Raw genomic sequence first — 14955 nt, 5'->3', positions numbered from 1 at the left:
AATTAAGAAGGATAAATCATTTGACAGGGTAGAGGCAGTGAGGGATAAACACCAAAAATATCAAACACTGATTAGGAGGACAAAACAATATTACTATAAAAGCCAGTGGCAAGAATTAAGACCATCATGATTACAAAATAATAATACAAAATTCTGGGAACTAGTTTCCCAAGGCCAGAGAGAAATAAAAGTAGTAATAGAATCACAGATTTCACTTGAAGTTTAGATAGCTTATTTTAAAAATAAATTTGAGGATATTAGAATATCAAACCAACAGTTAATGGGTACAGATATATTAAAAACATAGTTAAAATGGTCCCCAGTAACTGCTGCAGAAGTTAAAAGAATAATTTCACAACAGACAGCTGGCAAAGCCCAGGAAGAGGATATGTTACCACCAGAAATTTTTAAGGCGTTCCCTAATTGGTGGGCTCCTATGCTCACCTCCTTGTTTACTTATATCAATGCCACTGGGCGAATCCCTGTAGGTTGTAAAAACAGTGTATTAATTCCAATATTTAAAGAGGGAGATTCCCACTAACTTTTGCCCCATAAGCCTCATTGACATATGGTGTAAGTTATAAACAAGGTATCTTTTAAACAGATTGACAGATTGGTTGGATACTAGGCAATTATAGCAGAAGAACAGGCAGGCTTCAGAAAGGGACATAGTACTATAGATCAGTGTTTCACTTTACAACATCTGATTCACAAATTAATGAATGGCCCCTCCAAATGCCTGTATGCAGCAGTTATTGACTTATCATCTGTCTTTGATACAATAAATAGAGGAAAATTATGGGAGAAGTTTTTAGCTACTGATATACGTAGATAGAAGAATACTTTACCTAATATATAAATTATATGAAGACACTTACATGCAAGTACGGATAAATCAGAGCGGTTCCCTAATAAAGCAGATTAAAACCACAAAAGGTGTCTGCCAGGGCTGTATAGTGGCTTCCTTCCTCTTTAATTTTTATACAAACAACATTGTAGAAGAACTTGATAATCCTTCCTTTTACTCCCCATCAATTGGAAGTAGAAAGGTCCCTCTATTATTATATGCAGATGACATGGTACTCATGTCAACAACATTAATTGGAATGAGAAGAATCCTAACAGAATATGGCACTTATTCTAGGAAAGAATACTTACAGATAAATTATTCTAAAACCAAGGTAATAGTATTTCCTAAAAGATCAAAGAGACACAGGTGGACATTAGATGGTAAGGAAATAGAAAAAGTGAGGTCATTTAAGTATTTGGGTATCCAATTTACTGAAACACTATCATGGAAAATACATATAGCATCAACAAGAACAATGGCCATGAGATCAATGAGAACCATTTGCTCCTTCTTCTACTCAAAAGGAGGACAGTTAGTACAGTCTGCGCTTAAGATCTTCCAGGGGAAAACACTCTCACAGTTGATATATGGGGCCCCAATTTAGGGTTTCAGTAAACTAGAAGAATTAGAAGTAGTCCAGAATAAATTCGTAAGATTAATCATAATCTTACTCCCTTGTATACCAGCAGCAATGTTGAGAATAGAAGTGGGCCTTCCATCAATTAATATAAGGGTAAAGAAATCAATAATCTTATATCTTAGGAGGCTAGTCCACATGCCCAATACTTATTTGGCAAAACAATGCCTCCACGAATAATTTAACAGTAATAGACGGGTGAATTTGTGTCTAAAACTATTCTCACAATTATCACTAGATCAGGAACTGTTGAATGACATAAATAATCATACACTATTGAGAGATTACTTATTTTTTAAAGATTTTAGATAAGATAGAGAAAAGGTATGTAAGTTTGAGTTGGCCAAGTGGTATCAATCTTTTAAAGATGGACAAGGAATGTGATGTTATTTACAGTTTCTTATATCCCATTCCCTGAGACAAACTTTCATAGAACTCCATTTTCAAACAATGCCAACAGCCTATTTGAATAAAAGATATAAAGGATTACCAACTACACACCATTTATGTATTTGCAATAACTCACAGGTGGAAGATCTGATCCATTACTTATTACAGGGAGTCCTCGTTTAATGACCATTTGTATAGCAATTGTTCCTATTTATGATGGCACAAAAAAAGCTGCTTATTACTGGTCCTCAACTTACGACTGGCACAGCATCCCTGCAGTCATGTGAGCATGATCTGGGTACTTGGGAACCGGCTTGCACTTATGATGTTGCAGTGTCCTGGGGTCACGTGATTGCCATTTGCAACCTTCCCAGACACCTTCCAACAAGCAAAATCAATGAGGAACCACATGATTCACTTAACAACTATGTGATTTGCTTAATGACTGCTGCAAAAAAATGTCATAAAATTGGGTGCAGTCACGTGATATTTCGCATAATGATTGCCCCACTTAATGATGAATTTTCCGGTCCCTATTGTGGTCATTAAGCAAGGACTACCTGTACACTGCAAATTATATTAGGAACCTAAAGCTAGATTCATCATGCCTTTATTATTCCAACTGAATCAGTCTAGTTTAGAAGAAAAAAATCTATTTTCTGTTGACTAATGTAGATGAACATGTAACAAAACAAGTTGCATTATTGTAATAGTCATAAGGAAGATACAAAAGCAGATGTTGACAAATAGTGCTGTTATTATTAGAGGGGACGTATTGAACTGATATGGATTGTTGTAATTTTATATGAATTTTGCTAAAACCTATGGTTGCTAATAAATGTACAAGTTGAAGTTGAAAGTGTGATTATATCCATGTCATGACCAGTAATCAAGCTTGTCTTGAAAAACATTTTACTTTACTTTTTCTTATTTTAGAGGTGAATCACATATATGGACTGCTTTTGCCTTTGGGATGATGGCCAAATGCATTATGCTTTTCCATATGTTCATTATTGTTCAGTGATGCATACATTTCTCTATGGTACTGTGAACTTTTGCACAATTTGAATTTCTTTCATCATAAGGAGGCTTATTTACCTGCATGGATTAAGTTTTTCCTTTCACTGTGGGTGGCCCTATCTAGAATAGCTCCAAATGCTTTATCCAAAGTAAAAGAGACCAGAAAATTGAGATACAAATGGCTCCAACCCTGTTGGCCTTTGAAAAAGCAGTGAAGACCTTTTTTTCCCCAAACATTTGAAGCTAAGTATTTCTTTCGACTTCTGGGGAAGCAATGGCAGACTGAAGATGGCTCCACAAGAGCAGAGCTGATGGCCGTGGTGGAAAGAAGGGCCAGTGAATGGATCGGCTTCTTGAACCCCTCTCTGGATCAAGGAGAGGACTAGTATCACCCACAAGTTTGTTCCATACAAAGGCTCGCCCATGAAGAGACCACAAAATAGCAATCTCTGGCAGGTTTGAGAGCTCTGGAAGTTGGGAGAAAATCATCCTGCCCAAGCCAACTTTAAAAGTTGACTAGACGGAACCAGAGAGAAGTAAGGATTACAATTAAAGGAGAAGACACATATTAATACAATGGAGCAATATTATCTGACTATAGAAGAAATTAAGGCTGTTTGGGAACAAAGTACTCAGAAGTTACTTTCAAGATTGTTTGCCACTATAAAAATGGATCTAATAGAAGCTACAGAAGAGGAACAGATTTTATTGGACAAAATAGAGACTGAGGCTGACTTGAATGTAGATTTGAAAATGGATTTAAAAAATGATAGATTATAAGAGTGATATGGAAAAAGATGCCACAATGGATTTACAAATGAAACTGGCTGATGTTTAATAATTAAAGGGGACATACAAATAATAAATCAGAAGAGTGACTTGGATGACCTCCTTATGTTGGATTTACAAAAGGGATGTGTTAAACTACTGAAGGTGTTCCTGAGAGGAGACAAAGAGAAAATGCTAAGAAATCTTTGGTATTTCTTTGGTATTGGATGGGGTAGCACTGCTTCAAACAGACCTGGTGTGCAATCTGGGGGTCCTTTTAGACTTGTGCCTCCTGCTTGAAGAGTAGGTGGCAGCTGTGGCTAAGAGGGCCTTTGCATACCCTTGGGTTGTGCACCAGTTGTGCCCATTCTTGGACCAGGAGGCTTTCCTCACAGTCACTCATGCCCTTGTTACTTCCCATTTGGATTACTGCAATGTGCTCTACATGGGGCTGCCCTTGAAGATATTCGGAAGCTTCAACAGGTGCAAAATGTGGCTACATGGGTTGTAAATGGTGTTGGATATATGGAACATGTAACACCACTACTATAGGAGCTGCATTGGTTACCAGCGTGTTTTTGGGTGCAATTCAAGGTGCTGGTTGTCACCTTGAAAGCCCTGCATGGTTTGGGACCAGGCTACTTAAGGGACCATCTTCTCCCAATAGTTTCTACCTGTCCAATTTGGTCTAGTAGATTGGGGATGCTGCAGATCCTGTCAGCCAAGGAATGTTGGCTGGTGGGGACCAGAAGGCAGACCTTCTCAGCAGCAGCCCCTGCCCTTTGGAACACTCTTCCTTTAGGGCTCAGGATGGCCCCAACCCTGCTAGCTTTTTGTAAGGCTTCAAAAACCTGGCTATGTGCCTGAGCCTGGGATCCCAAAAAGTATTAAGGGCCCCATTACTTGGTTGCATTGTTGATTTTTATGTAATTTTTATGATAATTCTTAGCTGCCTTTATGTATAATCTGTAATTGTTTTAATGGTTTTAATTATTGAAATTGTTTGCTGCCGAGAGTCACTAGGATTGAGATGGGTGGCTATAGAAATTGTATAAGCAAACAAACAAACAAAAAAACAAACTTGTGGGACATTATTTGATGGGATTAAAGACCAAGCGTTTTAAAAGTAAATGGAAGGACTATAAAGTGAATTTATTTGATCAGGATTAAAATATATATGTTGTGGTTTTTAGTAGATATTAATGGAATTTCTTCTTGATCAGGACTGAATGACAAGGCTTTGAAGATTTGTTTATAAATGGGGAGAGATTTCTTTTGTTTTATTCCTTAGAGAAAGTGATAAGCTGGAATACAAAATGGATTTATTTGATTAAGGTTAAAATATATACGTTATTATTTCTGGTAGGATGTTTGCTGAATAGGACTGAAAGATGAGCTTTTACAATTTGTTTATTGATAAGAGATGAGATATGGGAAGAAAAGTTGATGATGATGATGATGATGATGAAGAAAATACTAGAAAAGCTGTTAAGTCACTGAAGTTGTTTATACTTGTCTGGAGGGAGAGGGGAGTCATTTTTGTATATTTCTCCTTTTCTTAATTTTTTCCTTTTCCCTTTTTTCTTTCCTTTTCTCTACTCCCTCTCTTTGCACTTTACTCTTTTTATTAACTCCACTTTTTATATTCTTCTTAGTTTGTATTAATCTTTTATCTTTGTATTGGTAAACTTTAATGAAATTATTATGAAAGAAAGAAAGAAAGAAAGAAAGAAAGGAAGGAAGGAAGGAAGGAAGGAAGGAAGGAAGGAAGGAAGGAAGGAAGGAAGGAAGGAAGGAAGGAAGGAAGGAAGGTATTTCTTTCTATATCCCACTATACTTGCATTCTGAAATGGCACAAATTAAGAGCAGATTTTTTTTTTTTTAAAACTAGAATAGGGAAAGTAAAGGCGAGGTCATTTTAGCAGCATTCTTTGCACTGTACCATGAGGCCTTGAGATTTTTTTTTTTCTGGTGCTTGTTACATTATCTCTGTTCTTGTAAAGTGTTCTGCATTTAGTTCCATCTATGCAAAGGTGCTTTAGAGAAAGCTGCTGTGCCCACTCCCCGTTCCCTGCTGTTGACAATAACAACAACAAATCTAGGTGCCTGTATTTGCATGCGCACGTGCGTCTCTGTGTTTGTGTGAGTGTGTCTGCGATGGAAATGAATTGAACATTCTGCATTTGCTGAGTGGCTGACAAAAGAACTGGCACTGAACATGTTATCAGTGTCTCCTTGAAGAATCTATTTATGTCTCAAAAAAGAATAAATAGCTCATGTCATTTTTCAGCAGAGATGGTTTTGATGCTTAGACTTGTCAACCTTAATGGAACCTCTTGATAGAACCATTGAAAGCCAAGCCTTCTTAACGTTACTTTTAAAGCCCTGCTTACTTCATGCTCTAGTGCACCATTGTTTTATTAGTTCAACCTGTCAGATAACCAATCTCTTCTTTCACAAAAGGACTCAGTCATAGTTTTGTAAGATTTTCTTTTTTCTTTTTGCTGTGGGACAGACAATATCCTCCATAAGGTTATCTTCCTGTTTAAATTGCAGAGGTGAATCAATATTATTTTTAGGGATTAGCGGATTTTATCTGTTCTGTCCTTTAACCAATAGAGAGATTGTCACATCCAAAGTTCTGCTCCCCCTCCCCCAGTGTAAAGCTCTATGAAATATTTTTTTAAAAAACAGCTTTCATCAAAAAGGAAAGTATGTTAGCATTATTTTATAGGAAAGAAATGACTACGAACACACACACACAGACACACACTGAAACAAGTCAATTTCAGACGTAGTGGCTGATTCATACAGCATGTAAAACATAGTGAGTTTTAAACTTGGTAATTTATTGTGGGTTAATGTGTGGTTCAAATCCAGCTCTTTTGATTATTTATAGTTCAGGGTAGGAGAACACAAGGTTAGTCTATTGTAGCCAAAAATCAGTCAGAGTCTGGCAGCACCTTTGAAGACTAACACGTGTTATAAGGCATAAGCTCTTGTGTGGTGCAGCTCATGAAAGCCTATGCTTTATAATAACATTTATTAGTCTTAAAAGGTGCTACCAGACTCTTTCTAACTTATAGGTCGATGTATTATGCAAATGGTTTACCTCAGTAAAAGGTGCATTGTGCAGACGCAGACGGAGAGCCCGTATATCATTATAATAAGATTTACTGTGAATAACTTAACTAAACTGGTGAACCAGATTTGAATTATATTTGTTCCTTAGACAAAAGGAAAATTCATGGATATCAAGCATCCATAAAACAGTCCACATCATTTTGCTGATTATAGGCAGGAATGTGTTTCTACTGATTTGCTGATTGAAACAAAGCAAAATTTGATTCTTCTATTGGAATAATATTTCTACTCTAATTGCTAGGAAGGGGGGGGGAGAGAAAATAAAAAGGTAGTATGTGATGTCCTAGACTTCCTGCTTCAAAATATTCCTTATGCAATTCCATGTATGACAATTCAGAAATAAGTTTCACTGATTTCAGTGGGACTTATTCGCAGGATATAAGAAGGCAACCTTAATTTACAGTACAAAACTATAATATGCGTTTTTAAAAATCTCATCAGACTTTTCTCCAGAATCTGATAATGACATTCTGTTCACATTGCATCATCACATGAAACCACATATCTACCTCCATTGATATACCTCCATTGGATTATCCTTTTTTCCCTAATATGCCCTGAATTTCTACCATCCTTTCCCCACAGTGTATTGTGCTGCTTAAATCAATAGAATATGCTTTGTGGCATTACTGGAAGTGCCATGGGAAACACAGGCATTAGCAGAGTTCTCCTACAAACTCTAAACAACCACAAACAGAAAGAAAACAGAACCCTTAATCCTTACAAATGTAATAGGAAAATTATATTAAACTGCAGTAGGAAGAATACATTTTAATGAATATCTCATAAAGCAATAAAAATCCTCTCATTGGGATCAGTGGAGCCTCCTGGGTTATTACCTGACAATCTGCATAAATGATTGTACTTGATCATATGAGACTGTATGACAATGAATATATAGGTAAAGACACCTCTATAGACAAGCTTGATTCCTGGTGGCTATGTAGACATGTCTACAGTATATAGATTCTTGGGGATTTCTTTTTTCTTTTACTTCCAAGGTTATTCTATGGCCCTTGGATTTCCTGGTGATGACTCATTCAAGTATTAAACCGCCTTGGCCCTGCTCAGCTAAGGTGCTGCTACCTGCTAAGGCAATGAGTCTATATTGGCATCCAAAGCATCATAAGGAGAAAAATCAGCTGAATGTATCCTTTTCTGACATCTACTAGAAATGCCTGCTATATCTATTTATGACAGCCCTCGATTCCCTTTCCTTCTGAGATAGAGATGGAAATCACCAGCATCATATGGTGGTTATGGTGCTGAACCAGGTTGAAAATTACCTGACAAGAATCTTGCTGCGGAATAAAATTAGAAGAGGGAAGTATGATGTATTTTGGACAAAAGGAGAGGGAGATATCTAATATAGAAGGAAGGAAGAGGAGATAGAGATGGAAGGATGGAAGGGAGGGGGAGGGAGGGAGGAATTTTCAGCACAGATCTATTCAGTTTGCACTCCCAATGGACTTTGAAGCAGTATAGGCACTAACATTAAACATATTCCATAGAATTTACCTCTCCCTGATCAAAACACAAACTGCGAAAAAGGTCCATCACTGAACAGAAATTTACATTAAGGAAGCCTGCACTGAAGAAATGTACGCATTTAAATGTTTTTGAAATATTTTTTGATTTCCATAACTACCTGTGCCCAATCTGTATCAAGAACCAGTTTTAAAAGCCACCTAGAGCCTCTTAAATAACCTGCTCTATTTTTTTCTCTTCTAACAAAAAAGAAAGATTTACAAGCAGTTAGCAACTATAACTGCAGATTAAATTTCTTCTAGTTTCATTCATTTATCCCAGCAATTGCATATTTTGTGGTTATTACATTGACCCCGAATACAGATGAAAAATGCTAGTTGGTTGAACAACTATGAAGTAAACTAAACAACCTCAAGCTGAACTTTATTTCTAGTGACCTCATGGGCACAGACATGCAGTGTTCTTTAAAACAATATAGCAAGGGATTGCCATTGCATTATTCTGGAGTCAGTTTTGTTTATTTCACTTCCCAGTCTAGCCTACAGCCCTGGAAGTCCATGAAGTTCTCTTATCCAGGTAGTAAGCAGATCTAACCCCCTGTGCTTCCAAGCTCAAACAACAGCACAAAGATACTGCTGCTTGCCGAGGCTGGGGTATACAAGTAGAAAATGCAGAAATATCTCCATGACTGTTGGTTTCTTTACACTGTTGCTCTGTTTCTAGAGTTTATAGTATCTTTCAAAAAGCTCCACTTTCAAAACAGTTGCTATAAGTAAAAATGAAATCCTATAGGTAAGTTCCTGCTTTAATCAGAGAGAACTATGAGTGTGTGTGTGTATGTGTGTGTGTATGTATACACACACACACACACACACACACATATATCTGATATATATATATCAGAGGTAATATATATATTAGACAGACAGTTTTGTGTAGTGGTTAAGGCATTAGGCTAGAAACTGGAAGACTGTGAGTTCTAGTCCCGCCTATGCACAAAGCTGGCTGGGTGACCTTGCACCAGTCAGTCTCTCTCAGCTCTAGGAAAGAGGCAATGGCAAACCACTTCCAAAAAACCTTGCCAAGAAAACTGCAGGGACTTGTCCAGGCAGTCTCTGAGAATCGGACACAATTTAATGGATTAAAATATATGTATATATAGTGGCTCCAACGGATCCCAGGAACAACATCAGAGCTCTCTGACCAAAAGAGTGCAGTGCTAGGAACAGCTAAGATACTGCGCAGAGCCCTCAAACTCCCAGGCCTCTAGTAGAGGACCAAAGATTGAGGAAGGCACATACCACCCATAGGGGTGACGGGGATTTATTTACACACACACACACACACACACACACACACACACACACACAGGGAAATAATTCAATTAGTCATAACCATCTAGAATAATTCTGATTTAAAATCATAAGCAGCTGTTTTTCAATATTTCATATACATTCAGAGTTGACACAGATGTCCTAGTGGGAAATTATTTTTTTCAGTAGCTCTTTCTTCTTTTAATTATTGCAAGAAGAAAGAGGCTGGAGGCTGACAATTTAGTATCTGTTCGAAGGCTTTCATTAGGGAAAAAAGTGTAGAGGTAATCAAGGCTTAAGTGACTAGGAACAGGCCTCCTGATTCAGGAATGGTTGTATGTGGCACAGAAGATGGAGTTGTGCATAAGCCCACTTAGCCACAGCAAATAAGCCCACGTAGCCACAGCAAATATAAAAAAAGAGAGGAAGGAAGGAAGGAAGGAAGGAAGGAAGGAAGGAAGGAAGGAAGGAAGGAAGGAAGGAAGGAAGGAAGGAAGTTGGCTTTCTCTTATAACCTTCCTTCCTGCAATCCTGAAAGGAATTTTTACCCTTTCTTATCCTACCCCCTTTCACAAATTATGAGATTGAGCAGAGTTGGCATAGCCCCAGGTGCAAAGGTCCCACAAAGTCTTCTCCCAAGTGCCCTACTCTGAGGTTTATATTTCCCTAGTTCCCCTCTCCAGATATATTCTCTATCTACTCCACTTACCAAGTACAATAGTGGAACCATTCCTTTCTCTTGTTCCTTTAAATGTTAAAAGAACTTGGATGTTAACCTTTCCCAATATCTTCATTTCTCTAGCAGGCCTCTGTGTTGAATTGAGGGACTCTCAGACCGTGGGTTCTTAGAGATGCCCCAATGACCAACCCTGGCAGGACCACTGCCTGCCTCTCCCTCTTCTGTTCGTGAAGGCCTCTATTAGTTCAAAGTTCATTTTGTCAGAAGGAAAGCATGAATGAAATAGGCAAAGGTTTTGAATGGTTTGGAACCTATACTGTATGGGGGTAGTTTAGTTTAAAGTGGAGAAAGGAACAGTCGTATAGAATCTGAATAGCAGTGAACATGTAAAAGAATACACTTTAGGGCTTAACTCTTGACTATGAATAGCAAAATCAATAGTGAGGAAACAGTGTAGGGTAAAGTTCTCCTTTTTTTATGTGCTGAGAAAACTGGTAGATTAAAAGGGTGAAAGAGAGGCAGAGAAAAAGAATATTTTAGGGAATACATCCATAAAGAAAAGCCCTTTCTGTTATTCAGAATGTATAATGAGCAGCTTTGGCGAAGCTTTCAAAAAAGCCATTTCAGTGCTTTTCACATACTCAGAGAGGGAGAGACAAGCAGAATGACAGAATATTTAAGAAATACAAACCAAGGAAAATAAATCTGTATTGAGTTTGCTCCTGCAGAATAAAGTTACTTTTTTTGATAATGTCACTAACAGGAATTCAACCAACAAAAAAAAAAGTTACAAATCCCATCCATTCTTGCCTCTCCGTATTGCAGTAGTGATACATTATTCTTATGACAGAACTAGGGAAAATATAGACAGTATTAAATTATATTTTAAACTGTACAATCTCTCTGTCTCTTTCTTCCTTTAATAGAGGATTATTGTACATATTCAGTCTACGGTGGGGAGGGAGGTCATCAGATGTGGGGTTGGCTAGCCCCCTAGAGGCCTGATGTTGCTACCATTGGCCTCCTGGATTTCTTTTCCTTTTATTTGTGTAAACGTGTCTTGTTATAAATTTTAATTGTATATTTATTTATTGTTTTAATATGTTGTGAGCTGCCCAGAGTCCCCCATTGGGGGGAGATGGGCAGGGACAAGTTTAATAAACAAACAAACAAACAAATTGATGCTATTAAAAGCATCCTGGGATACCTTCGGTACTCATTATTAATAAGGAAGGAAATATTGACAGAAATGATAAGAATAACAAGAAAGGTGTTGGGTAGTAATAAGATTCAGAATGTTTCTATTTTCAGCTGGGGAGTATTGCCTGATTTCTTTAATTTCCATGGTCCAGTTTATTTTTACATAAAGAAATAATCAAATTCAAGTTAGAAGATGTATATAAGGCATTTTGGTTTATAAATGTTATTTGTATGCATACATTATCAGCAAACCAACCCACAAGGCATTTGGGAAAACTGTGACCTTGCCATTAATCAGACTCTTTTTCTCTGTTTATGGTTTGCACTGGTATCAACTGCTGCTGATGGCATTGGAAAATGTGCACATATCATTATTTCTACCATCTAATAAGTCAATGAAACTTTGTAAATGGGAGAGTAAGCATGCAAGTTATTGGGGCTAGTGGATCCTGATTGTGAAGATTAATCCAAATTTAGCACCTATAACATCCTTTACACATGTGCACTTACATGTTTGTGTATTGTGTGACCAGCAGTAACAATTACCCACATCTACCATGACAGCCCCAAAGAACTAGTCCCCTAGCAGCAGATGATGCAGAATTTATCCCATTGCTACAGAAACTCTTATACTGATCAGCTGGCCAATAGTTCATATTAAATTCATTCATCCCTTAAAACAGGAGTTATAATTAAGGCAACCATGTAAAAATGCAGTGCTTTTTTAGAGTTTGTGAGTCAACTTCATCTTGGTTGTGATTCAGCTTCACCTTGGTTGCCCAGGCAAATTCTTGATGAGCAGGGGAGTTTTTGATATCTACCTCACAGGAACACAGTTTAAACCAGATTATTGTGGAAACTAACTGAGTCTTGCCTATGGGGAAGGCAACCTTGTGCTATTAAGATGTTTTGGGTGGGTTGTTCTCTCTTTAGACCAGCCTGCATAGTCTACTGTGAACAGCTTATTGTGATGTTCTCTTTGAGCTAGATTGATACAGCTCCAGATACTAAATGGAGACTTTTAAGATTAGAAGCACTTTTACAATAATTATTCCTCAATGTCGCTTACCTTTCTAACACCTTTTCTCATTCTCTATTGTCCACATTGGCTTTCAGTATTTTCACAGACCTTATTCAATTTCCGCAGTGTAAAGTGCCACTGTGAAGCTACTATATCTACCAGCAATTTTCATTTATAGTACAGCAAACCTATTAGTTGTGCTTTTATTGAACAAATAGTTCATACATTCTAGAAAAACTCAGTTTAAATATGTTTTTGCTGTTTCTTCATAAAAAGCTTAATATATCTGCAAGCCTTTTCAAATCACATACAATATTTTCCCTCTAATTCTTTTGGAAATTTTAAATATTCTATGTGGTCTCAGAAGTCTTTCATTATGAACACGTGGATAAAATAGAATTACTCTAACTCCCATATTTTCATGCAGCACTCGATAAGTTTTACAATTCTGTTTTATACAAATTAATAAAGTGTCCCTTGCAAAGAAATCCCAGGGAGAAAAAAAAAATCTCAATGTATTACTACCTAACTTAAGTGATGAATTGCACTTTCCAGGCAATTGCCAGTGATTAATAAACAAACAGACAAACAAACAAAACCTATAATATTCAGGTGGTTGAAGTGCAGATCATGTGAAAATGCAAGATGGAGAGGACTGGTGTTACAGATGCCCTACAATGAACTTCTTTGTTCTGATTTTCTTGCAGGGAGACATGTCCAAAGAATTCCATCAGTAACTGTCTTGGAAGTAAATTTACATACAAACTACTCACCAGGCTATTCTCTTTTGGGGTAAGCTTTATGCAAAACATTGAGAAGGAGTAAGAAATTGTAAGCCAAAGAAATAAGGCATGAGATAAGAAAAAGAAGAGGGAATATAGCTAAATTTAGTCTACACCAAAGCCACTCACTGTTCCTTTTCATACCTTTTTAACCTTGATATTGACATCTGCTGCCCATCCATGTTCTGGTTAATTGAAGTTTTCACTCTGCAGTTTCCAGTCAAATAGAGACAGCGTTGACTGCCTTACCAACCTTAGTTGTACCTATCCTATGGAAAGCATTTCATTCGAATTGCAAGGACAGCATTAATTGTTTTGGCACATTTTGGCCAGAATGCCATAAGTACAACCATCTAGCAAACATACTTACACTATTCTGTGCAAGCAACTAATCTAGAGACTATCTTTCAAGCCAAAATACTATTGCCTGCATTCCATTAACTAGGAGGAACATGCATTGTACTGACATACGTTCAAAATGCAGAATTAAATTTGGGTATTGCATTCACATCGGACTTCACAGTATCATGAATGTTAATACCAAATTATTAACAAACAATTAATAGTATTCAGCTAGTATTCAGCTTTCCCTGATTAAAAAAGCCCTCAGCATCTGAAAAAGAAGCATGCTATTAAAAGATATATGAAGAAGTATATTTGTATTTTTAAAAAGAGGAATTTGCAGTAAAAGCAAGACTCCCACATTGGTGAAAGTTGCATTTCAAAGAGTGAAAGCAGGCTAATTTCTGACAAAAAATAAAGTTGTAGGGTAATGTTTGCCAACAGGTATCATGAACAAAGCCTTGATATGTTGGGAGAATTTTTAAATATAATGGTGTTATATTGTTTAAAGTCTAAAGGAACATCACAGTGCCTGCTTCTGTATGTACCTACCTGTCAACTAAGATCTTGTAGAGATGCCCTTTTGAACAAGCTACATCTGTCAGTGAATAACTGCAGGTGACCTGAGTAAAATCTTGGTGCAAACACCTTTCAAAGTTTTGGGGGGGGGGTAGGGTTAGGGAGGAACAAATTCTTTTTTCAGGTTTAAATGCCATCTTAAAACAGTTTTGAAGCTCTTGGTACCAGCCTGTTTATCCAGGCATTTAACCTGATTAGTGTTGCTCTGCCTTCTAATCTGATTCGGTATTGTTCTATAACTTAGTGTTTAAGCATGTAAGGTTTTAAAAAGGTTATTTTTAGAAGTTTTTATTGAATAATTTGTGTTCAGTTTTTAATTTTGTATAATTTTTTCCCTGCATTTTTAAATTTACAGTATTATTTTTAAAAAATACAAGGCATCAAGATGTAAACTAATAGCATATAAAGTTAAAAAGAAAAATAAACTAGAAATAATAACAAAAGGATACAAATATGAAAAATGCAAAAGGCATATGCGATGTTGCAGAGAAATATAAATGTTTTAAACATGAATAAAGCTAATAAAAGTTGACCAGATTTCAGTAAATTTATCCTTCATTATTTATTTATTTATTAATTAAATTTATCCCCGCTCATCTCCCCCAAATGGGGGACTCTGGGTGGCTTACAACTAATTAAAACAATAAATAAAATACAATTATACAAAATCTAAAGCTATGTAAAACAATTACTAAAAAAGTCCAGGAGGCCGATGGATTCAGAGCAGCAAATGCTAGGGCTC

At 36.8% G+C, this 14955-nt stretch overlaps 1 long non-coding RNA gene across 3 annotated transcripts in view; it reads left to right on the top strand.

Moving 5' to 3' along the window:
* Nucleotides 1-14955, top strand: part of LOC148214770 (uncharacterized) — a 237670-nt gene that overhangs the window by 187856 nt on the left and 34859 nt on the right. For all 3 annotated transcript variants that reach the window (XR_015797598.1, XR_015797599.1, XR_015797600.1), the window contains one exon: nt 13218-13302. This is a non-coding gene — a long non-coding RNA (uncharacterized LOC148214770). The remainder of the gene's footprint in view (nt 1-13217; nt 13303-14955) is intronic.

The sequence above is a fragment of the Python bivittatus genome, unplaced genomic scaffold (genome assembly GCF_059951505.1).
Source record: "Python bivittatus isolate LINGU-HERP-01145 unplaced genomic scaffold, Pbiv_v1 ctg000590_np1212, whole genome shotgun sequence".
Classification (NCBI taxonomy): Eukaryota; Metazoa; Chordata; class Lepidosauria; order Squamata; family Pythonidae; genus Python; species Python bivittatus.
The sequence above is the reverse complement of the archived record's forward strand: the minus strand, read 5'-3'. Positions and strand labels throughout refer to the sequence as shown.